Source organism: Fragaria vesca, linkage group LG4 (genome assembly GCF_000184155.1).
Source record: "Fragaria vesca subsp. vesca linkage group LG4, FraVesHawaii_1.0, whole genome shotgun sequence".
NCBI classification, from domain to species: Eukaryota; Viridiplantae; Streptophyta; class Magnoliopsida; order Rosales; family Rosaceae; genus Fragaria; species Fragaria vesca.
Genome location: NC_020494.1, coordinates 15,499,999 through 15,526,697, shown reverse-complemented (window position 1 = coordinate 15,526,697; position 26,699 = coordinate 15,499,999). Strand labels below are relative to the sequence as shown.

General features: G+C 36.8%; 1 pseudogene across 1 annotated transcript in view; it reads right to left on the bottom strand.

Annotated features, from left to right (window-relative positions):
- LOC101300341 overlaps positions 1–12,607 on the bottom strand; it is a 68,607-nt pseudogene extending 56,000 nt beyond the window's left edge. Inside the window, exons 1-22 of the transcript XR_184582.1 lie at positions 12,593–12,607; positions 10,673–10,754; positions 10,348–10,451; positions 10,139–10,234; positions 9,966–10,010; positions 9,088–9,138; positions 7,891–7,998; positions 7,623–7,802; positions 6,706–6,807; positions 6,356–6,556; positions 6,066–6,242; positions 5,718–5,815; positions 5,092–5,184; positions 4,590–4,932; positions 4,076–4,189; positions 3,795–3,890; positions 3,635–3,702; positions 3,373–3,493; positions 3,060–3,274; positions 2,719–2,946; positions 2,524–2,633; positions 1,923–2,019 (exon numbers count right to left, since the gene is read on the bottom strand). The product of XR_184582.1 is annotated as an uncharacterized LOC101300341 (transcript). The remainder of the gene's footprint in view (positions 1–1,922; positions 2,020–2,523; positions 2,634–2,718; positions 2,947–3,059; positions 3,275–3,372; positions 3,494–3,634; positions 3,703–3,794; positions 3,891–4,075; positions 4,190–4,589; positions 4,933–5,091; positions 5,185–5,717; positions 5,816–6,065; positions 6,243–6,355; positions 6,557–6,705; positions 6,808–7,622; positions 7,803–7,890; positions 7,999–9,087; positions 9,139–9,965; positions 10,011–10,138; positions 10,235–10,347; positions 10,452–10,672; positions 10,755–12,592) is intronic.
- Positions 12,608–26,699: the final 14,092 nt, after the last annotated feature.

Sequence of the window (26,699 nt, the reverse complement as noted above, 5' to 3'; positions counted from 1 at the left end):
CAGTGGGAACATTATCTTGTGCAGAGGGAATTTGTGCTATACACCGACCATCAAACCTTGAAATACATCAACAGTCAAAGAAGTGTGAACAAAATGCATATCCAGTGGGTTACTTTCCTACAAAAGTTCCCTTTTGCGATCAAGCACGAGTCTGGAACACTTAACCGTGTTGCAGATGCGTTAAGTCGAAGAAGCCAACTATTGGTTACACTTTCTCAAGAGGTTATTGGGTTTGAATTTTTGAAAGAGCTTTATGAGGAAGATGAAGACTTCAAAGAAATTTGGGCCAAGTGTGTGAAGCAAGAACCCTGCAACGACTTCTTCATCAAAGAAGGGTATCTTTTTCAAGGAAACAGAATATGCATACCAAGGTCTTCACTTAGAGAGATGTTGATTCGAAAATTACATGGAGGAGGCTTAAGTGGACATCCAGGCAGGGATAAAACTATAGCGAGTCTGGAGGAGAGATATTATTGGCCTCAGCTGAAACGAGAAGTGGGAAACATCGTCCGTAAGTGTTACATCTGCCAATCTTCTAAGGGACGATCTGAAAATACAGGACTCTATATGCCTCTGCCAGTACCTAAGGGAATTTGGGAAGACCTCACCATTGACTTCATATTAGGGTTACCTCGGACACAGCGAGGAGTTGACTCTATATTTGTGGTGGTGGATAGGTTTTCAAAGATGGCACACTTCATACCATGTAAGAAGACATCTGACGCTTTTCACATTGCAAGATTGTTCTTTAAAGAAGTGGTCCGTTTGCATGGAGTGCCTCAGTCTATTACTTCTGATCGAGACACCAAGTTTCTAAGCCACTTTTGAATTACTTTGTGGAAGATATTTGGGACTACGCTCAACCGAAGCAGTACCGCTCATCCACAAACCGATGGACAGACCGAAGTTACTAATAGAACATTGGGGAATATGATTCGGAGTACTTGTGGAGACAAGCCAAAGCAGTGGGATGTTGTTCTGCCTCAGGTTGAGTTTGCCTATAACGGTTCAGTTCACAGCTCTATTGGAAGGACACCATTTTCAGTGGTGTATGTTTCACCTCCTAAGCTTGTGGTTGACTTGGCTACTGTTCCAAAGGCTAAGGACTTTAGTGAAGCAGCTGCGTCAATGGCAAGAGAGGTACAGGGAGTCCAAGATGAAGTTAAGCAGAAACTGAAAGTTACTAATGTGAAGTACAAGGCTATTGCAGATTCTCATCGGCGTGAGAAGATTTTTAGCGAAGGAGACACTGATGATTTTCTTACGAAAAGAAAGGTTTCCTATTGGCACCTACAACAAGCTCAAGCCCAGGAAGTATGGACCGTACAAAATTATCAAGAAAATCAATGACAATGCATATGTCATTGATCTGCCAGATACTATGGGAATATCCAAGACCTTCAACGTTAGTGACATACATGCCTATCAAGCTGATGATGATGACGCTTTCTATCCTGACATAAACTCGAGGTCGAGTTCTTCTAAAGTGGAGGAGACTGATATAGAACAGCTTGCACAAATATTTAAGACACAGCTTGCTAGGAAGGCAAAGAAAACAAAGTCAAAGCAGCAGCTTTGAATCTGCAAAGCAGTAGCTATTTTCTATCAGCATTAGGATTATTTTACTTTCTATGTTTTCATTAGGATTTAAGTTTTATTTAGAATAAAGGATTCCTAGTTCTAGTATGATTAGGTTTATTTCTATGCCTATATAAGGCCCCTGCTGAATTGTATTTTCATTCAAGTTATCAATAAGAAAACCCAAAAAAAAATTAGAGTAGAAACTCGTGTTTTAGGCTTGTGCCTGTGTTTTGCTAGTGGATTCTAGCTTACTCCATAAGGTTTCGACGCTTGACGAAACCTTGTTTCTATCGTGATTACGCTTCTGTATCAGGAATTGGTGAACCACCAATCTGACATACCTTTTGTGTGTCCATCCCCCTGTGGATAACAGCAAGGCAAAATGGTGAACCACCAATACTTGTTCGAGGAACCTCACATACTTGTCTACCAGCCATGCTGCAGCATTCCAAACAAAAGAATTTCAATTATGAAACACAGAAAATCAATTTGCAAGAGAGAAATATCAGATGAAATACGAAATAACTTCATAACTCTCCAAGAAACATACCAAATCAGACTAAATAAAAGGAAAAAGGCAAGTAGTGTGAGTTAGTAATACTTGTGCGAGATTACTGGGGAGCATTACTGGGGAGCAAGCGACATGATAGAATCTTATGGAGCGGTAGTTTCGAGGAGACTTGGGGTGCGGTATTTATTTTATATTTTTACATTTTTAAGAGAAACATCATCTTATTGAAATAGAGAAGAACAATAAAAAGTGGATAACAATCTGCAAAGCAAAAGAAAGATGAAACAGAAAAGTGGACCCCCTCCAATGGTATTGCAGTGATATCCATGATGGAGATGGGTATACTTTTGGCATACAAAACGGTGCAGCTACTGCTTCAGTGCTTCCTGGAAGATCTCTTCCAGACAAATGGATATATTATAAGATGATACCTGGAGTATCGCTGATAACTCTGAGACTTCTCGGACTCCAAAACAAATATATTTGTCCCCGACAACACAAGAAAACAAGGCTGCCATGTAGCCACAGAATTGCCGATCCCCTGGTATGAAAAATATAACAGTAACTAAGACCAGATACTTAAAAATGAACCGGCTTGTTTTCCTTAGAATAAGCACATATCATACCTTCCATACTAAAATTCTAGCATCTGTGCAAAGATCTGCAGGACTCCACGGGGCACGTTCTGCTTGAAAGTTATCAACAGCTGGCTGACTAACAGTTTCCAGAGTACCATACAATATGTTTAATAATTTCATGAGTCTCTGAAATCTTGATGGTGAAAAGTGCATCCCGAGGTTTGGCACTTGAATTGAAACACGCATCGACGGAAAACTTGGGTGAGGTACTTTGATCTGCAATTTTTTTAACCATAAAAGATTAGCATCAACTACGGTGACTAAAAAAGTGAGACTTGAGCTTTTCCCTCAAATCATTAAGTGAGAAGGTTACAGATTTGAGCAATTACCTGATCGACGAGTAGAGCCATTCCACACCTATCTATGAGAGGATAGAAATTGTCAACATTTTCCGGGCTAACCGGTGGATGGTTATCAGAATCAGGTGATTCTAAAGTGCAAATTTGACGATCAGAACCACAATCCGTAAAAAATGCAGCAATATCTCTTCCAGTTATGAAAAACGAGAATACAGGCTCTTCTTCTGTTCTTCATGCTGAGTATCCTGCAACAATTATAGGATCATTTGAGGCCATGGAAATTCAGCAAGAGACAAATGAAAGGGCATTAAAAGAAAACAAAAAGAAAATTAAAATCACATACCTTCGTTTGCAGAGTGAAATGACCAAGATCCAACAGAAAATGGCTATCACATTTGGAAGAGCCCTTGGTTCTGATAGGAATTCTAACTTTTGGAGCATCCAAATCAATATCAAGGGCAAATCTGAAACAGGAAGAAACAGGGAGCTGTAACATTAAAACTCAGGTGCTTAGAAACTCAATTGCTTTTCCTGAACACAAAAAGAAACAAAATAGAGATAGGAAACATATACACTGTTTCCAACCAAGGGCAACAAGTACTAACCTGCTTTGTTCTTCTAATACCATTTGAAATTGCTCTTGTGCTCTCCGAGTCAAATTCTCAATTTGCATCTGCTCTTAGAATAAATGACAGCACATTAACATATTTTTAATCTCATGTCCAACATGTATCACATAAGCTAACAAAAATAAGATACCATTACCTGCAAAGCAGTTGCTGTTTCCAATGTAACAGTAGGACTAACTGCATTACTCCTTTTCACAAAATCCAAAAAGCGATCACAACTTTCCATTAAAACCTGCAAGTTAAGTAGGCTTCAGGAAGCTCCATCTATAGATGGACGATATGAAGGGTAGACATGCTATGAAAATCATAGTTGAAGAGCCAAAGGGATCCATGCATAATGTAAATGCAAGTAACCACTTCAAGACGAGATTCTTCGAAGCATATTCCACTCCTGTATAATTTAAAATAGGAACATACCGTGACATGACAAGGTGAAGTGGTAGCTGAGAGCCTCCAATCAACATTCTCTCCAACTGGAGAGTATACAAAGCTAGCAGTCAGTGCATTCACCTTCCGCTCACTAGATACACTCTGCCACCAAAAAAGAAGCAAGAAAGGAATAAACGTGCTGAGCAACACACAAGGCAATCTGGAAAGTTGTATATTTTAGAGCTATTTTAGTTAAGCAACATTGTGATAATCAAATATCCAACTAATATTTGATCAGATGGGGTATTGTCATGAAAAAAAACAAAATAGTCAAGTGAAAACCAGTTTGAAAAGGGAGTGAACCCTTCATTTCATAGGGACTTTATAAGATAGGGGAAAGAAAAAAAGCTCTGTATGGCACCACTGCTGCATTGTTACGTTAATTTATGTTCTTGTGTTTATGTTCACCAACTGGCTAATGGCCAAGATACCCAAAAATAATATATAGTAAAATTGTACTGCACGAGATTCCAAAAATGGGATACGCTCTCAACACACATACCTGAGCAAGCGACCCTTCAGGTGCATATAGACCATAGAATCTCAATGACACATCACAGTATGTACTTTGATGTTTAAACTTCGTTGACACTTGAAGTTGCTCAAACTTACAACACAGAATCTCGGTCTGATTTATATCTACAATCCTAGCAGCAGCCTGATTAACAGACACAGTTACCATAAACCGGATCATATTCTGCATATCCTTCCCTGAGTGGGATGCCAATGTTTCATCTGGCTGGTTACTCAGTAACTTATTTATTGCTTGCCACTCCTCTTTAGTCAGTCTTTCTTCTGGAGACTGTGAACCCTCGGAAATTTCAGCAGATTCATCAGGTGTTCTCCTGTAGGAAAAGAAACTTAAACAACGCTGATTGGGAGGTAGGTATACATATAAGAGAAGTTTACACAACTTTACAAAATGATAATTAAACTATTTAGTGTAGCATCCCAACCAAAAACAATCGGAAAATCTTAAGGATTATGGTGGAGTTTTAGCTAACCATCTAAAAGAAAACCAGCTTTTCTTCTGGAGCATCCTCTGTTCAGCCGCTTCCTTCGATTTTACAGATTCCACCTTTGCATGCGCAAGTAACCTGAGCGAAACATGCACCATATGTTATTGGGGCGTCATATTTCTATAATAACTAAACTATTAGAGGAAGGCTAGAAGAAAAGGGATAGCAGTCCTGCAGCAAAGTAGACCAAAAAGTGAATCCCGTGAAAAATATAAAAGCTAAAAGATCTAAACCCACGAAAAGAAATATGTTTATGTGCCGCTTTGGTATGCCCGCCAAATCTGATTGTTTACGTTTGATCAGAATTATTATTAACGATTTTTAGGGGCAAGTAATTAGTAATTCAAATACCACCTTCAGAAGGGAAGTAGAATTCATAAATATCTGAATACTTCCAATGCCTGAGCCAACAGAACCTAGACTAGGATTCTAGAAAAACTATGATTTCAAAGACTACCCCCCTGATGAATTTGAAGAAAAATACCATCTAGATTTCAAGATTAACCATAATTGATAGTCTTATTACTCTGCATTTTAAGCAAACTAATTCAAGGGAAAGTAACCTGCTTTGCAAAAATATCAATATACAAAGAAGAGGCTGTATCATTTACCTCCACAGAAGAATTACTTTAGAATCCAAATCTTTCTCAATTTCTCTAATTTCAGCATTATCAACATTTGTCAGGTGTTGTAAGAAACCAGCATATAACTGAATGTAACGGCGACGAAGCTGGCAAAGAAGCCGAATGCGGTCCCACGAGAACCGATAACTGATTCAGGAAACAGGAATGAAGTTAAAAATAGCTTTCACAAATGCACCCAACATGTTGATATAGGTTCACCCACTTTTTTAGAAACTAAGCACTCTCGACTAAGTATAATAGTTTTAGTTTACGACTGACAGAAATATGGATGCATAAATTCTATACAGTAACCCTTTCAAGAAAGAAACATAATACTCAGTAACATATATAATACCACAATTTCTTCTGCTGAAGTCCTGCTTGAGAAGCATAACGCCACCACAAATATGGACCCTCTGATACTGGTAGCGCTGGCCTCAGATGAGCAAATTCAACATATCTCTTGTATCTTGAAACAACTTCCAAAAGCTTTATCCAATCACGATATTGAGCCTAACAAAACCAAGAGTCAGTTGTAGCACTCAACTGTTTTCTAGATACTAATAAGGGTAAATAAATATAAATAAAATTGAAACTGATGTTTCATAGTGAAAGAAATATTACACCTCTGTTACTGTCAAGGAAACGTCACTTAGGACAAGGGAAGCGTTCTCAAATGGAACCTCTGGATCATTTCTTTCTTGGTTTCCTACACGGTGATACTTTAAAACACCATTTATAGGTGACACCAAATACTTGCGATTCATAGCCCACTTAGACGTCATTGCATGGTCATCCGCAGGTTCGCGTATTCCTTCTTCAAAAATCTAGTAATGTATTGAAGCAAAGAAATAAGTAAAGCAGGATTCAGGCAATACAGTATTTGGAATATTTGCATTTGCTAGACAACACCAAAAGTTAATGCATAAGATAGGAAGAGTACACTGGCTAGTACTATTAGAGCATTAAAACAAACCTCGACCCATTCCTCCGGAGCGAGTTCCTCCCATCCCTTAATTGTCTTCCAAGGTACACTATCAGAATCATGATACATAGCAAGTCTCTCTAGTTGCAATGACTGAAACCAAAAGTCCAAAGTAATACTGAGACTAATATAACACATTTATAAGTACACAACCAAAAAACAAGATCATTCAAGAACAATTATCACATCTCAACAACAAGAATTTTTTATCCAAATTTAAACAATGTCAAAGCTCCTAATGGAGCTAGGCAACATACATTCAAATATCTAGGCGAAACAGCCGACCTTCAGTTTTAGTTGACTCTTTAAACCATACATTAAGTTGATCATGTACAAACATATGTCTCCTCTGTTAAATATCATCACACCGCAGTACAAGGTACCTTGACCTTCCAAATGTTTAATGAAACTTTATGCATTACTTCGATGTCCATTTTCCATCAATTTAAAAATTCTTTATAAACAAAACAAGAAATTTGCATTAAAAGTACGAGGGTGTACAACAGAAGGTTGACCAGCAGTCAACAAAAGAAACAACCCTCATCCCGCACAATAGGACAGAGGATCTTACAAAGAAAAAAAAAATCATTCTACAACCACAAATAAAGGTAAAGAACAATATAAAAACGTTAAAAAAATAAAAACAGTAAACATACCTAGCCTACAATCAAAATAAAGTCAAGAAATTCCAAGAAAAATGTACTCAATACAGGACTACATCCAATCAGATAGTAAAGAGTTGATGGGGGTCTCTTGAATACTTGGAAAAAGAAGCCCACTGCTGAGGGCCAAACAAAAATGGACAAGAAGAGCAGAAGAACAAAGCCAAAACAAAAAGAAAGATGGGAAGCCAATTCTACAGCATTGTCAAACAAACAGAATCAGCAGGAAACAGTGACAAGGCTAACCTTTCGCAACTTATCAAGAGCACCACTGGTATCAAATGTCTCCTTCCCTTCCTCATCCATGGTAACAGCAGCAAGCTTGGCTAAAGTGGCACCCGAACTAAAAGGATGTCCTGGATTACTATCGAAAAAAGAAAGAAGAAAAAGGGCTTTAAGAGCAGAAGCAGACACACGATACGACAACTGAAGTCAATTCATCTTGAGAAAAAGAGTGGAAATAAATTGTTACAACATTTCAGTCTTCAAAAGAAGCTAAGGAAGAAAACTTAACTAACCTGACCGAATCCTCATATCTTATATGTACATTGCTAATTGATATCTTTAGATTCCCAATAATAGTAGCAATAAGGGAACCTAGCCATGAATTTCCATTAGATTGCTGCAAAAGATTCTTTTGTCAGCCAAACTGCTACTTTCCCCGAACAGAAAGTTCAATGAAATGGCATTATATATATATATATATATATTAAACAAAAAGTACAAAAAATAAAAAAGAAAGTTATGGTTTCTATACTACTTGCAATAAATATCAATAAGACAAATATTAAATTACAACATAAAAGTAAGCCGGTAAAAAAAAATAACATAATGTCATGTGATGTGACGCAAGGAAAATGCTAAATGTACAACATTTTACAACATGTAGTTTACGTACTGGCACTTTAGCCAGGTGCTATCTACATGTAGCACACTACCTCAAAATTTGTGATATTTCTAAACCAACAGGTTCAAGAAAAAAAAAATAGTTTAAAGTAACGAAGTAGCTTATGTTATATCGTCTTTATCAAATCCCTCAACCCTTCTTTTTTGAAGAAACAGATATTTTATTTAGACAAGAAGGATCATGGTACAATAGAGGACAAGAAGGATCAAGTATTTGGCACAAGGAACCAGTGAATAGTCGTATAAGTTGTTGTTTACACCTATCACATTAAAATAAAATAAAAAAAGGATGGAGTAACGGCCCAGGCAACTACTACTTATAGGCTATGAACCAGTCCACACAACCTGAAACGATACTCATATGCACTATCCAAATACAGCTGGAACAAGATATCCAAACATGTTACATGTATAAGTATATATATACTATGTATCACTCAACCTAACCACTTGAGCTTTTCGGTTGGATGAGTATCTCTTACATGTAACCATGAAAAAAGCTCACAGCAAAACCCTAATATGACCAGGAAGTGGTCATTAACAAAACAGATAAGAAGTAAAGAGCACCAAGTTTAAAAATTAGACTATATTACCAACTAGTTTTTTATTTGCTGGAGCATAATATAAACACATAAAGGTAAAATACACCTGAGGAAGGTAGATCTTATCAAGTATGCCTATCACGATAACCAGTAAAACAATTACTAATGCATGAAGAGAGCTCCCGCAAATATGGTTTAGATACATGAAAAGTTTGACTAACAATAACGCCAAAGTGAAATAGTACAAAAATGAAGAAACATACACTTCCTATCTTTGACTTTGATATTGCTTCCAGAGTTGCCGACTCTGCTTCCTGCACAAAATGTAAGAAAGGAACTCTGAATTTTAATTCTCCAGAGGCAATGGAAGCTTAATACAAATTAATATGTGAAACGCACTGATGAGTAGCTTTAGCTATAAAAGCACCACCTAAGAACCAGACAAGATACAATCTTACTGTCTTCCCTGGTTTCTATAGTTTGTACAGTAAACCCAGGCCGGAGTTTGAGAATTTTAAGAGAGAGGGTTTGATGTGTCGGAAAAAGTGTGTTAGCTTGATATAGTTTGTTGGCTCATGCCCTAACAGCTTAAGCCTTCAGAGTACTTTGACAATATAACAAAAGCTAGGAGTGCACCTCAAAACATAATTACCGTTTTGCGATTTCCTGACCCTCCACCAACAGATAACACTTCGTGGACAAGCACAAGTTGACACCACCCCCATACCAACCCAGTAACTAAACCCCTTAATTTCTTTGTGCAAGGGAAATGCAAACCAAAGGGATCTGCCTTCTACTTCCAGTTTAAGACTCGCGGACATATCTAAGTTCTTAAACATTGATATGATGACAAATGTAGACCCATCATTCTTCCCATCTTACACATCTGTTTCATATAATCCTTTATACCCCGTTGCATGTTTCAAGGGATCTGCCTAGTGAGAGAGAAGGCAAGGCACAAAACATTGTCAACTTAACCTATGTTACATTATTTACATTATCATCATGCATTTTTCTTCAATCATTCAATGAAGTCTTAGTACGAAAGTGCACTTAGAAGGTCATAAATTTAACAGATAACTGAACCCTCTCAACTTCTAATACATGTAATAAAGGGCAAGCGTGTATATGTAAACTTCACCTCAATCTCTTGAAGTTTAGCTTCAAATAGTTTGTCCCTGTCCTCCTACAAGCAATTGATGTGATATTAGCAGCCATGATAATTGTAAAAACCTATAGGCTAAGAACAAAAGAGAAGAGACATAACAAAATGCAGATACACAAGTTCTTCACATTAGAGAGAAAGCATCCTACCTTGAGAGTGCTGCCATCAGTAACAGGATGAGCAAGGATGAATACACGGTCAATGAGAACAATCACAGGTTCTTTGCCCAAACTTTTCCATGGAACCTATGAATAAAAAGTAAAGAAAATTAACCATTGAAAACATTTACTGAATGTAGGATCAACAAGAATTAATTACCAAATCCAATAAGTGAGCAAATTGAGAAAAAAGCAGCTACCTTTAATGTAATGGTACCTATAAAACCAGCTTTCACAGTGACCGGAAGTTTTAGTGAATTTAGGGCCTCTGCCTTTAATTTCAAATCTTTGAGAACAACATCACCTGTTAATTTCAGAAACACATGAATATACGTATTCAACTATTCATATGGGAAAAATAAATAGATTATTGAGATAGAACCATATAAGATTCATCTAAAGCGTTGTATGTTTGTGTATGTTCCATAATATGGAAAGTAGAGTGCTTACGAATTCCGCAAGCAATATTGCAGCATGTACTAAACTTAAAGAATTAGTAGGAAGGATGAGAAAGTCCTAACAGACCTTTCCAGACACTTATTCTTAAGGCTTCAACAGAAAGTCCTTCGACATATTCCCCCAAATACCTTCTAAGCAAATGCAGGACCTGCCAAAAATAGGTATAAGAAACCATTTCTGTCTAATAGATATGATCAAACATATATGTTAATTATATTTAAACATGTATTGCTTCGATTTTTATCATACTTCTTGCATCTATATAGAAAACTTATGAGCATGGATAAGCAATCCGTCTAAATAAAATATATAAATATATATATATATAAAAACTTGTAAAAATCATATGAAATTCAACTCATCTTGATCAATATAAATAAAACAAAAGGAAATATCTCAAAAATCTTCTAATAAAGAAATCTTAAAAGAATCTAGCTGAAAAAATCTAATCTTGTCTAAAATAAAGGCCATTTCATCCACTTATCCTAATATATTATATATTCCAGCTAAACAGTACAACTTGAAGTCAACTTCACACAAAGGCAAAAGGTGATTGCCATTTGTTCGTCCCAAACAAGATTGCCAATGACACTATCGTTTTTTGTTCCAATGTGGATTAATTTGGTGATGTTGTAAAAATTATAAAATGCATTTAGCCTGGATTTTTTTCCCCCCAAAGAAAAAAAAACAGGAGCACAAAAGGTATAATACAAAAGAGCAGTCCACAGAAGACGCTAGGAGAGACGTATATAGCATTAGAATAGACAGCTCAAATGACCTTAGAGCAGCAAAGACTAAAAAACCTAAATCACAACAGCTTGCCGATTTAAAATAATAGAGGGGGGACTGTAAAATCTTTAAATTCCGTTTATATAGAAGCCTAGAAAAAAGGTCCAGAACTTCACTCTCTGCCACATATCTTCCATCTCCGCTCCGCCATAAGCATCAAAAGTCCATTTATTTCTTTCCATTCAAACCCCCGCAAACCCAAAGGAGTTTGGCCTCTTTGCCTCAGCCAAAAGCATAAGCCCCTGTTTTTTTTGGATAAATGGGGGCCAAAGGTCATTAGCCCCTTTTTCACTCAACAAATAAAACTCCATACAGAACTTGTCCAATACACTGTTTTCTAAATCAAAATTTAACCGTTTGGTAAGAATCAGTGTTTTGGAAAGATTAGTGTCCACTTCTAGAGGTGCAGGGTGTAAAATAGTGACCTCTTCCCTCGTCATTTATGGACCTCTTGTCAGGTGTTCTGACAATCTCTTTTGTTGTGCAATAGTCCTTTCTTCTCAAATACTAAACGAGCAAAACTGTATCCAACATACTTCAGAAACAACACCCTCAGTCAACCTAGCTCTCACAAAAACCTACTAGAAACCTCATAAATATGAAACAACAAGCAACTCACCAAACCTGCCCTTGACCTAAACAGCTTCAAAGAAATAGTTTCTAACAAATGAATTCAAAATCTAAACCACGGACTTTCTCAAACTTGACTTTGTGAACAACTTGTCTAAAAAGTTCACTTGATTTGCAATATAAAACATGAACAGAAACAGTCAAGCCTCAACGAATTCGTGTAGAACCTGCACCCAAACTTGGCTAGCTCCTCCATCAATCGAAAACTAATACCTGCATTCTAACCTTATAAACACTCCTACTCAAACTAATTCGCCTATAACCAATAATCAATGACTGAAACTTCTTAGCTGCTAAGGATCAAAAGTTCACCGAAATAACCATATAAAACCTCTAAATATATCCACACTACTTACTCAACCAGCAGAACAAGCCAGTCGATATTCAGGTAAATCTAAATTCACAATTTCACAGTGAATACTCCAAGGTAATGATCCTAATTCTTCAAATAATCACTAACACAAGAAACGATAACAATCAAATCAAGCAAAGGCCAGTGACGACGAGGCGGTCATCAAATTTCAACAATCAGAAATTGAGAGAAGGAAAAATCAGAGAGCGACTTACGTGAGCTTCGAACATGGCTGCGAATCGGACCGACGGTCGCCGGCGACGATCGGCCGGTTTATGACCTCAGGAATGCGGAAAGTGAGGGTGATCGGCGGCGAAGCATTGCCATTGGTGAGAAAACTTAGCGCAGTCTGAAGTCGGTGGGATTAGGATTTTATGGAGCTCCAAACCGGAGAGAGAGAGAGAGACGGTTGTGAAGAAATGAAAGAGTGTAACGTAAATGAGAGAAAGAAGAGGAGGGACAAATGGGGAAGAAAAGAAACCCAGAAGCGGTGACGAGGCGTGTGAATAAGGCTTAGGCCACCCGGACATTGTGCAGTTGTACTCTCTCCTTCAGGTGCTTCATTTATTTTTCTTCCTTTTTTTTTCTCTTTTTTGTTCTTTTTTTTTTCATTTTCCTTTTTTTCGTGTCAGATTAGTGAATTTTACACGATATCATTTTTTATGCTCTGATATGTTGTCATGGCTTAATGAGCTGCGAGACACTTCTTGTTGTAATTTGAATTCAACCACGGGCAAACTTACTCGAAACGTAACGTCGGTTAAATCGTTATTTTAATTTTTAATTTTACTTTAATATATTGTTTATGTGTTTATCTTGTTTTTAATTATTTTGTGTAAAAGTAAAAGTAATAATAAAGTGAGTTTGTGTATTGCAATAATACTTGGCTTCTTTTTTTTTTACTAAAATGATTGAAATTGATGTTGAGCAACATCAATGAGTGTGGTCCAATACGTACATCGACCATGATCATCAAATTTAAGGATGATGGTGGTGTGGGTAGCTCTCTGTGCAGCAAACATTCTGACAGGCGTTTCGAGGTCCGACTTTGATGGAGCGGTGGCAAGTGTGGTGGAGTGGTGATGCGGCGACGAGATCGGCGGCTCTGCTTCGGTCGTTGTGCCTGGGTTCCATTGGTGGACCTGGAGTTTGGCCCAGGTTGCTTTTTTCTGTTTTCTCTTTAGGTTTTAATAGGGTTTGGATTTTGTCCCTCCACTTTGAGAGAGGGTTTTGACATCCTCTTTGAACGAGTATGTAGGTGTTTGGTAGGTTGGTGTCATTGATGGTTTTGATAGGGTCATGTTTTGGTGTCATATCCAAGGGATTATTGGTGTTAATTTATAACATTGGTGTTTTCTTGTTATCAATGTAATAAGGAGGTTGCTCATGCATATATGTTAGCGGTTTTGGTTCATAGTGTTTGGTGGGGTTGTTTCTTCTTGAGGTTAGCTATAAAGAGGTATCGAGGCTTCTGGAGAGGGTTAGAAGTAGGTTACGTTTGGACCCCTTTCGGTTCATGTTCATAATAATCGTTGGTATGTGGGTAGGGAGAAGTGTGGGGACTTGTTGTCCATTTCCGAAATCTCTCATGACTGCAATGGTTAGTTATTAACTTATTATATAAAGTTTTACTTTTCTAAAAAAAAAGGGAAGAAACACGTATCAATTTATATAATAGTTCAAAAGTGGGTGTTCACGAATTGAAAAAATCAAAAGAGCTTCTATTTATACCTTCAAAATAGACTCTTGACTTTATCGTTTCTCTAAGTGATTGTCGACTAGGGCTGAGCTCAGGCCCAGACTGACCGTCTTTCTAGAAGGACCAGACCCGGACAGGTAACAATTAGCCCGAGCCAGTTTTTGCACACAAAATCGTCGGGACCGGCAAAAGCCCGGACCAACAAAAGCACGACCGGCTCTGCCAGTTTTCGGGGCCTGAAAGTTTCGTCGATGTACTTGACAATGCCGAGGAGAGAAAGGAATGCATCAAGCGACGAACAAGAAGCCAAGCAAAAATGAACGACGAAATTTGCTTTTCGAGATCTGATCTCACATGTTCGTATCCTCTAGTCCAAATCTGATCTTAACGCCACCCATTTCAATCACCACCAAATTCCTTTCATTGACCATGTCAATCACCAAACCATTATATTTGATCTCATCACCGAACAACACCAATTGCACTTTCACCACCGATCAACAGCTCTGTTCAAATCGGAATAGACTAAATGCCCAAACTCTCAGCAATCTCTCCAACAAACACAAGTAATCCAACCAACATAAACAAACTCACATATCACCCCTCCCTTCTCTCTACCACAGTGAGGAATAAGAATATATCCACAACCTCCAGTGGATTTCCCGACATAAGATAATCTTTAGGAAAAGCGTCTGGGATATGCACACAAAAAAGTAGAGAATTGGAGAGAAATAGAGAGAGATAAGTGGCCTCAATGGATTTAGAGAGAGATAGTGAGTTTTTTTTCGACAAGCAGAGAAACGGTGAGTTGGTGACCTGATCCTTTATTCCTTCCCTATTATGTGATTGTAATAAACAATTGTGATGGGCTTGAGATGAGTGGTTATGGGCTTTAATGGATAACAAACTACTAGCTACTACTCTCGGGCTTTTAGGCCATAACTTATTCTTAATATAAGTTATCGGGCCCGGCCCAACTGTTACTAGGCCCGGACCGGACAAGTAAAAAACACAGACATAGGACCGAGAAACAGCCTGGTCGGCCGATCCGACTCGGGTTTTTTTGCTTGCTCGGGTTTTATTCCCACCCCTATTGTCGACTTTATCAACTAATATCAAAGTAACAATAAAGACACAAAAGAAAGAAAGAAAAAATCACTTCTTACCTCCACAAACAAGACATATGTGCAATGTTACAAATTGAGATTTAATTTGAGTATGAAATTGATACATGTTCAAAGCATATTCAAGGTCTCATATGAATTAGAAATATTGCTTCACAAAAAGAACTTGTTTTCACATTATTCAGACAGATATTATTAGATTTTTGTTTAATGATATGGACTAACAACAAAGAGAAGATCAGATTGCTTATTCTCGTTAAGAATCCAAATCTTGTAAATATATATCAATCATTATATAGATATATACAATTCCTATCTGATAGATATATACAATTCCTATCAGATTGCTTTGAAATTAAAATGTGTGGGGGTCCTTATTTGGCACACTTTCAGGTCATTTGTTCACATCTTCTCCGTTCAATGTCTAAAACATAGTGTGTAGATCATTTCTGCAAAGTTTCATCTAATTTGAAGATCATTTGAGCTTTCGTAATCTTGATTTACACGAACGGTTATGTTTGGACAAATTTTATTCCGTTGATTCATTTAATCTAATTCAACACTTAAATGATCTACACTATATGTTCTAAACATTAAACGGTCGAGATGTGAAAAATTAACCTCAAAGTGTGTCAAATAAGGAGCCAACACTTTAATTTCAAAGCGGGGATCCGCTCTGGATATGTGTGTGTGTGTGTGTGTTTGAAATTTTCTTTGTGATCAAAGTGGATCTGGGTTCTTAATTTTGAGGACAATCTTCCTTCGTAATGTCAATGATGTGTTGGTGGTTTCTTATTTCATGAGGAAGAGATTATGACGTCTCTTTCAAGGAGGAAGAACAACCCTGTGAGTTCTTTTAAGACCTATGCTGACTGTTTTTACGTATATTTTAGTAGGAGACAGAATAAACAATGCAATAACAATAAATGCGAGAATATTTACTTTGATTTCTCTAGATTGATTTGGGTAAGAGGAAGATCGATCATAAGAAAAAGGGTTCCAAAACCCTTTGCAGCGAGTGATTGTCCTTCTCTTAAGGTTACAACTACAGTGCAAGAGGCAATCTTTTTGCATTTTGGTGAAGGCTCTTCAATGTCTGACAATTCTATTTCTGACACAGGTGGTGAGATCGATGTTTCATATGCAAAAAGGAAAAACCTAATTGTCTATTGGTCATGTATGTTAGAATGCTTTTGAAACATAAATGAATTTGATTATCAATATGTGAGGATAATCAATGACTTAGGTTAACAATGAACCATTTTATAAGTTACCTTCTTTTTTTTAAAACGAGGTCCACCGACATTCTCAAGTTCTTGCAGTGTTTTTGTTCATAGTTAGTTTTTTTAGTTAGTGCAAACCAAACGAAAAGAAATGAAAACAAAATTCATTTGGATCCTCCCACATGTTCAATCTTTTGTAGTGGTTTCCCCAAAGACCTCTATCATTAATGCAACCTTCATTTTGCTCATTCATGAAGTTGTATTTAGTACCTCTAATAAATATGATTATTCACCGTTAATCAATAATGTTGTTTGGCTTGGATTACTTAGTGTTTGACGCCTAGGAGGGCAACGCGCTTTTGGGATACAGAGTAGCTATTATCACCCAACGTTTATTTTAAAGATATAATATACAAATCGTAAATCAAATTCATTGATTGTGGGGAGAGTTCTTTAGAGCGTATGAAAAGTTTGGACTTTGTTCAAATTTATAATATCTGTGTACGTATGTGAACCTAGCAAACTAAACATATTAAACCTTAACTATATAATAACTTATTTTACAAATGAAATACAAATGCAAACCACATTTTCTATTTAATATTATATATGATTGTATTTCATCTAAGGGAAGACAAAAGACAAGATTGAAGTTATTCAAATAATGAATAAGTTGATCGAGCTTCTTTGATGATATTTCAAACGATGGTTAATCTTGGACAATAGATATACTCGTTTGTTCTTGATTATATTTGTTAAACTTGAGTGTGCAGTAAGGAACGATCTAAATCAGTAAGCTTAGTTGATTTAAATTGATTTCAAATATCCTTTAAAAACAAAAACTGATTTCAAGTGTTGTTATCACGTTTCTACTATTTAGGTATCTAAAGGCTGACGTGACTCGTTTGATAGCTAAAAGAGCCGGTGAGTTACGTGTCATTTATCATATAAAATTATAGCATGACATACGGTGTTTCTAACTACATGCAAAATGTACGTTTTGCAGATCTTAAAAAAATGTCTCAATTTTCACATTTCAATCTTCAATGTGCAACTTTATCTTCACCTTACATTACCTATATAGTAACCTACTTTAACAAATGAAAAGACAAATGAAAAATATGTTTTTCATTTAAAACTGTATATGGTTGTGCAATTTTGTCTTCACCTTACATTAAATATATAGTAACCGACTTTAACAAAAGAAAATATGTTTTTCATTTAAAACTGTATATGGTTGTGTTTCATCCAAAAGAAGACAAAACGACAAGATTGAAGTTATTCAAATGATGAATAAGATGATCAAGTTTCTTAATGATATTTAAAAACATGTTGATCGGAAATGCTTTTCGAGGCGAGACTTGTGAGAGAAGAGATTTAAGTTGTTAAATTTAGCAATAACCAGATTCTACTAAAAAGAACCACAAATTTCGGGTTTATATACAACGAGTGTGTTGTTCTCGGAGTAGATGCAAGAATTACCAGTCTCGCTCTCCCATAAACGGTGTTGAGCGTGACTATATAGTCTGAGATCACATGGTAAAGTAAAGATCAGACCTATTAGAGGCTACTTTTGGGGAAGAATCAATTGCACTCTTATGGGTTATGTAGACCTATGGTTTGATAATTTATATAAATGGTTGAACACTCAGGTGGCAACATCTGTGAATGATGCAGTGTTTAAATCTTTTACCTATCTACATAGGTTCACCCATACAGAAAAAAGATTTTATAACGCAGTTTGATTTTGATGAGTTGTTCGAGATGCTATTTGGTGGATTCACAGAACCTGAGGAACATAAGTTAGGGGTTATTTATTTCGAGATGCTATTTGGTTATTCATTTCAGTTCCTGCAACGCATGATCCATATGCAGATGCCTCCCAACAGTAGATCCCCCCGTTCACACTAGGCATTGATGTTTTGGGTATTCTCAATGCAATAGTGTTTTGCGGTAAATAAAAGCGTAGATAAGAGTTAGATATGTCTAATTTTTGTACTAATGCAAAATTATATGAGTTGTTTGCAATTCTTTTATAACTAAAGTTCATTGCTATTTTGTGTTAAGCATGATTGATATTGGTATACAAGTATCTATCATGAAAATCTGATTTGAGTTTTTAAAAAACAAATGTTTAATCTTGAAAAATGGATATGCTCATTTGTTCTTGATTGATAACAATTGTCAAACTCGAGTGTGGGAAATGAATGAACTAAATCAGCATGCTAAGTTGATTTAAACTGATTTTTTAAATATCCTTTAAAAAAAAATTGATTTTAAGTGTTGCTATCAATTACTTTTCTACTATTTAGGTATCTAAATACGGAGATAACCCGTTTGCTATCTAAAAGAGTCGGTCATTTATTTGTCTTTTGTCACATATATATTTGTAGAATGACATACATTGTTTCTCGTGACATGCAAAAACTATGTTTTGCAAATATTAAAAAAAACTTGCTTCGATCATCAATTTCACATTTCAATTTTCATTGTGCAACTTTGTTTTCACCTTACCCTAACGATATAGTAACCAACTTTAAAAAATGAAAAGACAAATACAAAATACATTTTCTTGTATATGGTTGTATTTCATCCAAAGGAATACAAAAGGATATGATGATTGAGCTTCTTTGATGAGATTTCAAATGACGCTTAATATTGAACAATGAATATGCTCATTTATTCCTAATTGATTCATTTGTTAATCTGAGTGTGCAATAAGGATCTATCTAAATCAACATGCTTAGTTGATTTAAACTGATTACAAATATCCTTTAAAACAAACTGATTACAAATGTTGTTACAAATTATTTTTTATTATTATTTAGATATATAAAGGTGGAGGTGACTCGTTTGATAGCTAAAAAAGTAGGTGATTTATGTGTCATATGTCACATAAAAATGAAGCATGACATACATTGATTCTAACGACATGCAAAATTTAATGTTTTTGCAAATATTAAAAAAAAAAACTTAGATTTTATTTTCTCATTTCAATATTCTATGTGCAACTTTGTCCTCACTTTATCTTAACTATATAGCAACCGACTTTAACAAATGAAAAGACAAATGTAAAATACATTATTTATTTAATATTGTATATGGTTGTGTTCCATCCAAGGGAAAACAAAAAAGTGAAGATTGAAGTTATTCAAATGTTGAATAAGTTGATCGAGCTTCGATTCTTTAACGATATTTCAAATAATGCTTAATCTTGGACAATAACGCCTGAGGGTTAACCAACCCGGTGGTTGTTAAGGTATTTCCTTGTTAGATTTTAATATATGCGATCTACTCCTTCATTTTTGTTATTTGAGATTGGATTTGAGCATATATATGTAATTTTGCCAGGCCATTATTCTGATACCCAGTCTTGGTCTTGGCGGTCTCGTTTTCCTATCACTTTCTATATTATGATTGAGTGGCCAACAAAGATACATGCACTAGGGTTCCACTCAGATTTCCCATCAAAGATCCTACCGTGGTTCCCACCAGTGTTCTCAACAGTGTTCCAATCATCCATTTTGCCCGTAGAATGGTAATTTTCAAATAGAGAATTGGCATATTTTGTTAGTTCGTTTTGTTTTGATGTTCATTTTGTTTGCATTTTATGCAATTAAGAATTTAGGAGCCATCGAGTTTTATTCTCCAAGTCATTCTAACGAGTTTAATGTTCACATTTCTCTGTATATATACCAAGCTACGGATTATTAGGTAATTTGATTGAGTATAGAATTTGTACATATTGTTCCTTACTCTTTATAATGAAATGTGTGTGATATTAAATGGCCATGTCTGGGAGTTCCAGATACCAAATTCACAGTTTGGGATTTCTTATGAATTTATGTCTAAGGAATGTACAACTGAGTTTCCTTTTATTTTTTTCTTGTACGTTTTTATTTTAGAAGGAAATTCATTAATAATCAAAAGAAATTACAGTACATTAGAATGATTGGTTGTGATACCTACATCACGACACACATTCCTACCAATATCCATAGTTACGGGTCCGTCACTAAAAACAACATCTATGAGCCAAAGGGGCTCAACCCCTAACCAAATTTTACGTTCGAAACGAGCTACCCAAGCATGAGAGTAACGATACAACATTGCCATCAACAATAAACCGAGCCAATTATCCTTCTTTAACACCGTGTCTAAAAACCATCATACCACGAGCAAAGGCAATCCACCCTCATGTTGACAACTAGACATCACAAAAATAGAAACACATAATCCTTAGGATTGATGCCACCAAACTAGCATACCAACCAAACCAAGACACCTCAACCTTCCCCCAAAAGAGGAGGGACATATTAAACTTGACCAAAACCAACTAACAGCAAAACCTACCCAAAAAAAAAAAACTAAAACTAAAACTAAAACCAAAACCAGGCAAGGCCCAACACAAAGACCTAAACCTGAGATAAAACCTTACGAAAAAAGAGAATGATGTCCACCAAAAATCAAGCCCCAAGACTGTTTCGGCCCACTTTGTCAAGAAATTAGGGCGACGCCAAACCCGCCATCTGACCGTCGCTGGCAACTTCGGACCAACCCAGATCGAGACAAGACGATCCAAGTATAGAGTCGTCACCGCGACGCAACCAATGTCAATCAACCACCAATCCCATGTCGCTACATGTTGTCGTCATGGAGCCGCTATCAAATCCCACCCGACGCCGGAGAAGTATAGCCGCCACGACAAACTACGCAGAACATCCGCTGACCGCCCACTCCACACGTGAGTTGCCTTCACTTGCCAGTAGCCTATTCTCAACACTCGCGCCGCCGTCTGGGAAGAGGGTAAGTGTGACGAGTCAAAAATTTTAGGATTAATTTCAGTTTACCCCCATCAACTTTAAGTCGATCATCATGTTAGTCATTCTTCTTTCAATTTCATCAAAAACACCCATCAACTCTCAATTTTCATCAGCCGCGCATGTCCAAACCTCCAATCTCCATCCAATTCCTCTCTTAAGTGATGACTTGATATCAAGAAGAAAGAAAAAAGGAAAAATAGACAAATTGCATTCAATCCCACAAAAATTACTAAGGTTAGGGGGTTGTGATTGGAACGAAGATGTGTATCGATATGGGGAAAAATGAACCGAAAGGTAACTTTCAGAATTTGACAGAGGAATTGGATGGAGATTAGAGGTTTGGACATGCGCAGCTGATGAAAATTGGGAGTTGAGGGGTGTTTTTGATGAAATTGAAAGAAGAATGACTAACATGATGATCGACTTAAAGTTGATGGGGGTAAACTGAAATTAGTCCAAAATTTTATTAAGTATCTAAAATAATTTTCTGCTTACTCTAAATTGCTGGTTTACTATAAATATATAAATATGTGTTTAAAGGTATAATTGTGATTCTATATATGTGTGTATTTTGTCTGATTTGTTTAGTTAGGAAAATTATCCTTAGTCCATAAATTAGAACTTAGCCCAACACCATTTGACCCGACCCGAGCCCAAACTTAATAACCTTTCTTTTAGCAATCCTGTCGTAGATGGAAGAACAAGAACACGCGACATGAACTCCAACCTTTGTTTTTCCTGTTCATAGTCTTCCTCTCAACCCAAAACATTCTTGATTCGAATCCTTGATCAAACTCATCAGAAACCTTGCTAAGCCGCCCTCAAACCCATAAAACATCCTAAGGAAAATCTTAAATATTAGCAGCCGACCTTGCCAAGCAGTAGGTGTCAAATTCTCAGAGCTCGATCGATGACTCCTTCAAGATATTTTGCAAGAGCTTGAACCCTAGGAGCTTAGAGATGACGGGTCTAGGAGCTAAACGGGTAAGTACTCAGTTGAACAAATCAATTTTGCTTCATGTGTTCATATCTTAGGGATTAAGTTCCTAGACTCTATAAATAGCTGTGTTCAATATTTTGGAGATAGGTCTTCTAGCAATCCCCATACTTAGAGTGAGGGAGAGATACCTTGGTGTAGGAATTCAGGTGTGATTCTATTTTGGTTTGTTTGTGAAATTAGATTGAGATCACTTTGAGATCGACTTGTGTATGATTGTTTATTTGATTTGAAAAGTTGTAATTGAGCATTGGTTCTGATTTTGTTATTGTGAAAAGCTGTGTGTGGTAAGCATGATCATTGAATTCCTTGGTTAGCCAAATCAGTTCTCTATTGTAGAAAATCAAGTTATGCAGTGGTTGTTGTTGTTAGGATCCCAGGTCTTGGAAACTTGCCTCAAATTTTGGGATAGACTTATATCAACAATTTTTTTAAAACAAAAAAAAACTAGAGCTGTATCTGAAATTTGAAATTCCATAAGTAATTGTAGAAAAATCTTTTTTATGTGATTCCAGTTCCAGATTGTTCTTTGGGATATCTATTTCAAATGTTGTGAAGATACCATCTTTACATGCCCAGCCAAACTGTGTCGTTTTTAGCCTGAAAGTTTACTGGACAGAAAGTCAAGAAGTTATCTTGTGATATCAGAATTTTGTTGTTTTCAGTTGCACTTTTTGTTTCTTTGTAATCTTTGTTGTTATGCAATCATAGATGTATTGAATTTATAATATCATGTTTGTGATTTGTTTATGAAATCAAAGGTAAAAACTAAAGGTTGAGGATGCTTAAAACTAGCTATAAGATTTAGAACTACTTGTATTGCTTCTTTGAGTAGTAGTCTGGGTGATGCTTGAGTAGGTTCCTTTACACTAAAAGTCTGTGATTTCTATTTGTTTAACACCAAAATATCTATAATACATATCTAGAAGTATAGTTCTGCATATAGTCCATGGTTTTACTTTCAGATACTTTAAATAGGCTTCTAGCAGAAATTTTTCAGAAAAAACTCAAAACTGAAGCTGAACTTTGGAAATTCATAACTAATTCTAGAAAAAATGTTTTGGGGTGATTCCAACTCTCATAGTTTCTTCTGTTTGCCTGCTATAAGTCATAAGAAGACCTTGAAGTCAAATTATGAACAGTTTTCAGTCTGTTTGTAACTGGTACAGAAAATCATATTCAAGTACAGAAAAGCATGTTTTTGTAAAATACTGTTTTGGTACTTTATTTCGTGTTTCAGCATTTTAGCTTAGACTTTTGAACTAATGATTCATCTTTTATTAGGAGCTTGAAACTTGAAGTGAGATCCGGCAAAGATAGGGGGAAAACTTGGGGAACCTCTATGCTTTGCTTGCTCTAATTGTTGTTTCATTGGGTTACATGCTTGTGTGAAATTCTTGTTTCTTTGTTGTCATTTATATATGTAGGATTTGTTTGGATGTACATGTTATCATATAAGGGAATGGAAGTGCTATGCATAAAGCACTTTGGGGGGTAAAGAAGTTAGGATTGAACTTTTGTGTAGTTGAGTCCTTGTCCTCGGAGGTACCATATCCCACGATGCTCGTGTGAATGATCAATAATGGCGCAATTAGTATAGATGAAAATGGCGAGATTGGCGACAGAGGAATTGACAAGATGACCAGCAAAAGGGGAATGTGAGATTTGAGTGGGAGATAGTTCATATATTTGAGTAGCCTAAGTCACCCTTATGGTAAAATACATGGTTTGAGACATGTAAACTTAGTCTATTCTGCTATATGAACTATATGGAGTTGATAATAAATGTATTTATTCATTTTATTAAAGTTGTTCATGTTCTCTTGTTTGAAGAGGTTTTTGCCTCCTACTGAGCTGTTTGTGCTCACCCCTTTAAATATTTTGTAGGTGAGGAATAAGTAGTTTGAAGTCGGTTTATTGCAAGGATCTTTTATCTACATGTGATATATGTGTGGTGTTGCTTTCCTTAGAATAAGATGTAGACTTTAGTCTATTTTTGTAATGTTACTTTTTGGAGTACCATGTAATAAAGAATAAATTTCAGTTTATTGTTGAGTTGTTCTTTTCTAATTTCTTTCATATTTTAATTATGAAAAATCTATTTCATAGTTGGAATATGAGTTACACCTCAAAAAAAAAATCCAAAAAATTGGGGTGTGACAGTAAGCACCCATAAGTTCGACCTTCCAAGAGCATGTCTGGCAGCACCTGTTACTAGTCGGTGCGACAAGAAGCCATGACCGACACGGAGGCGCCGTCAGACAAGCTTCGCTCGTTTCTATGTGATTTCTAACCCTAGACTTTGTTACGTGAGTCCCAATCCTAGTATATTGGGAAGATGTATATTTTGTAATCAACTAGGATTATGTAAATCTTTCGGTGTAACTAGTTTCTTTCTATGGTTAGAACTGTGCTTGTATATATACCTGACTTGGGGTTTGTTCAATATATCAGAAAATTCTCAACCTTTTATGTTCTGTTTGACTTGGTATCAGAGCCTAAGTCGATCCTGGCAATCTTGGTGATCTGACCCTGTTGTTTTCCGTTGCAAATTTGTTCTAAACCTGTCCCAATTTGATCTGTTCGACGTGTTGAAGGAAGCTTTCGATTTCGTCGAATTATGTCGTACTTGTTCTGTTCCTTTGTCATCAAATCCTCTTTGCAATGGATCTTCATCTTCCAATCTTTGGTGATCAACCTAAAGTTTCCCGTGAACAATTGATGGCTCTTCAAAATGAGAGCTCAGGCTTTGGAGTGAAACTGGATGGCACAAACTATCCAATATGGCGACGACTTCGAATCCAGCCTGCTCGTGGACCAAATCTTGCTAATTAAGGTGCAGTGCTTCTATTGTAAGGAGTTTGGACACTACAAGAACTCGTGTCCTAAGAAAACAAATCAATGAGCTACCTATGATAAAAGACGCCGTGGCAAGGCTGCCATTCAGTTGGTCCAAGAACTTGATTTCTATGGAGTAGGAGCTCAAGACCTCACCATAGGTATGTGTTCTCAAGAGAAAAGAGGTAAAATTGGTATTGCATTAAAAATTTCTGATTTTACTGGTAGTGATACATGGATAATTGATTCTGGTGCGTCTGATCATATGACATTTAATAGGTCTTTTTTTCGACTCTGTCCCCATCTCCCATACCTGAAGTGTCTAATGCAAATGGGGTGTCCTTCCCGGTCCTAGGTATAGGGTCAATTCAAGTTACTCCAACAATTGTGTTAAACAAAGTCCTTTATGTTCCCTCTCTATCATATCACTTATTGTCTGTTTCTGAATTGATTTCACAAAACAAATGCTCTGTAACCTTTTTTCCTATGTATGTTATCTTCCAGGACCTGTCATCTCAGGCGATAATAGGCAAGGGGGATATGCGGGGGAGACTGTTTCACTTGGATTGCATGTACAGTGGGGAAGCAAGAGCATCGTCACCAACTGTTGCCCTGACATTGAGTTCTGATCGAGCAAAAGAAATTTGGCCATGGCATCACCGAATGGGTCATCCATCTTTTGGAGTCATAAAGAAGTCGATGTCATCTTTGTTTTTTGAAATAAAAGAGTCAAGTCTCCATTGTGAAACTTGTGTTTTTGCTAAGAGTCATAAGTCCAGTTATTCTCCTAATTTTTCTAGGGCTGGGCACGGGCCCAGACCGGCATAATATTTACAGGGATCGGGCTTTGCTCTTACAAAACGAGGGACCGGTAAAAGCCCGGAACAAGCAGGCCGAGTCGGGCCTTCCGGTTTTTCAGGCCCAAATTCAGTAAAACACAAAATCTAGCGTAGTCGAGAGGCAGAGGCGCAGGCGCACGGCTTCGAGAGATAGAGGCACATCGACATCAATCTCTGTAACAACAACCAACAACATAAATAACACATACATTTGAATCATTTCACTGATTTCACATACATCACAATATATGAAATCGAAACAGAGATTTAGATATGCACTAACAACAACCAAAAACCAAATGAAATCGAAACAGAAATCAAAACAAACTGAAACTGTCACATCCCGACCCTTATATTTTTACCTTATTTACTAGCGTGATTATAATAAGAATTTTACCGTCTCGATCATTGAGTAAATAGTTTAATTGGTCCCTAGAGGGGTTTCGGGGACGATTATGTGCGGAGGATTATTCGTATGAGGAAAATACGACTACGGTAAAAATGGTAAATTTTAGCTAGTAAAAGGTAATTTTTTCGGGTATTATTTTTTCGGGGTGTTTTTATTTTTGAAGTGGGTTGAAATAGGTTGGACCGGTTGGGAGGCCCAACCCATTTTCTCTCTTTCTCTTCTTCTCTCTTTTCCCTTCCTCCTCTCTCCCGTGCTCTCCTCCCACTGCCGGACTGTCCAGCCGCCAACTGCCGCCGTCCGGCCAGCCACCGGCCGCCGCTCCCACCCTAGTTCGGACCCCCCACCTCCTCCTCTCCCTCCCCGGCCTACG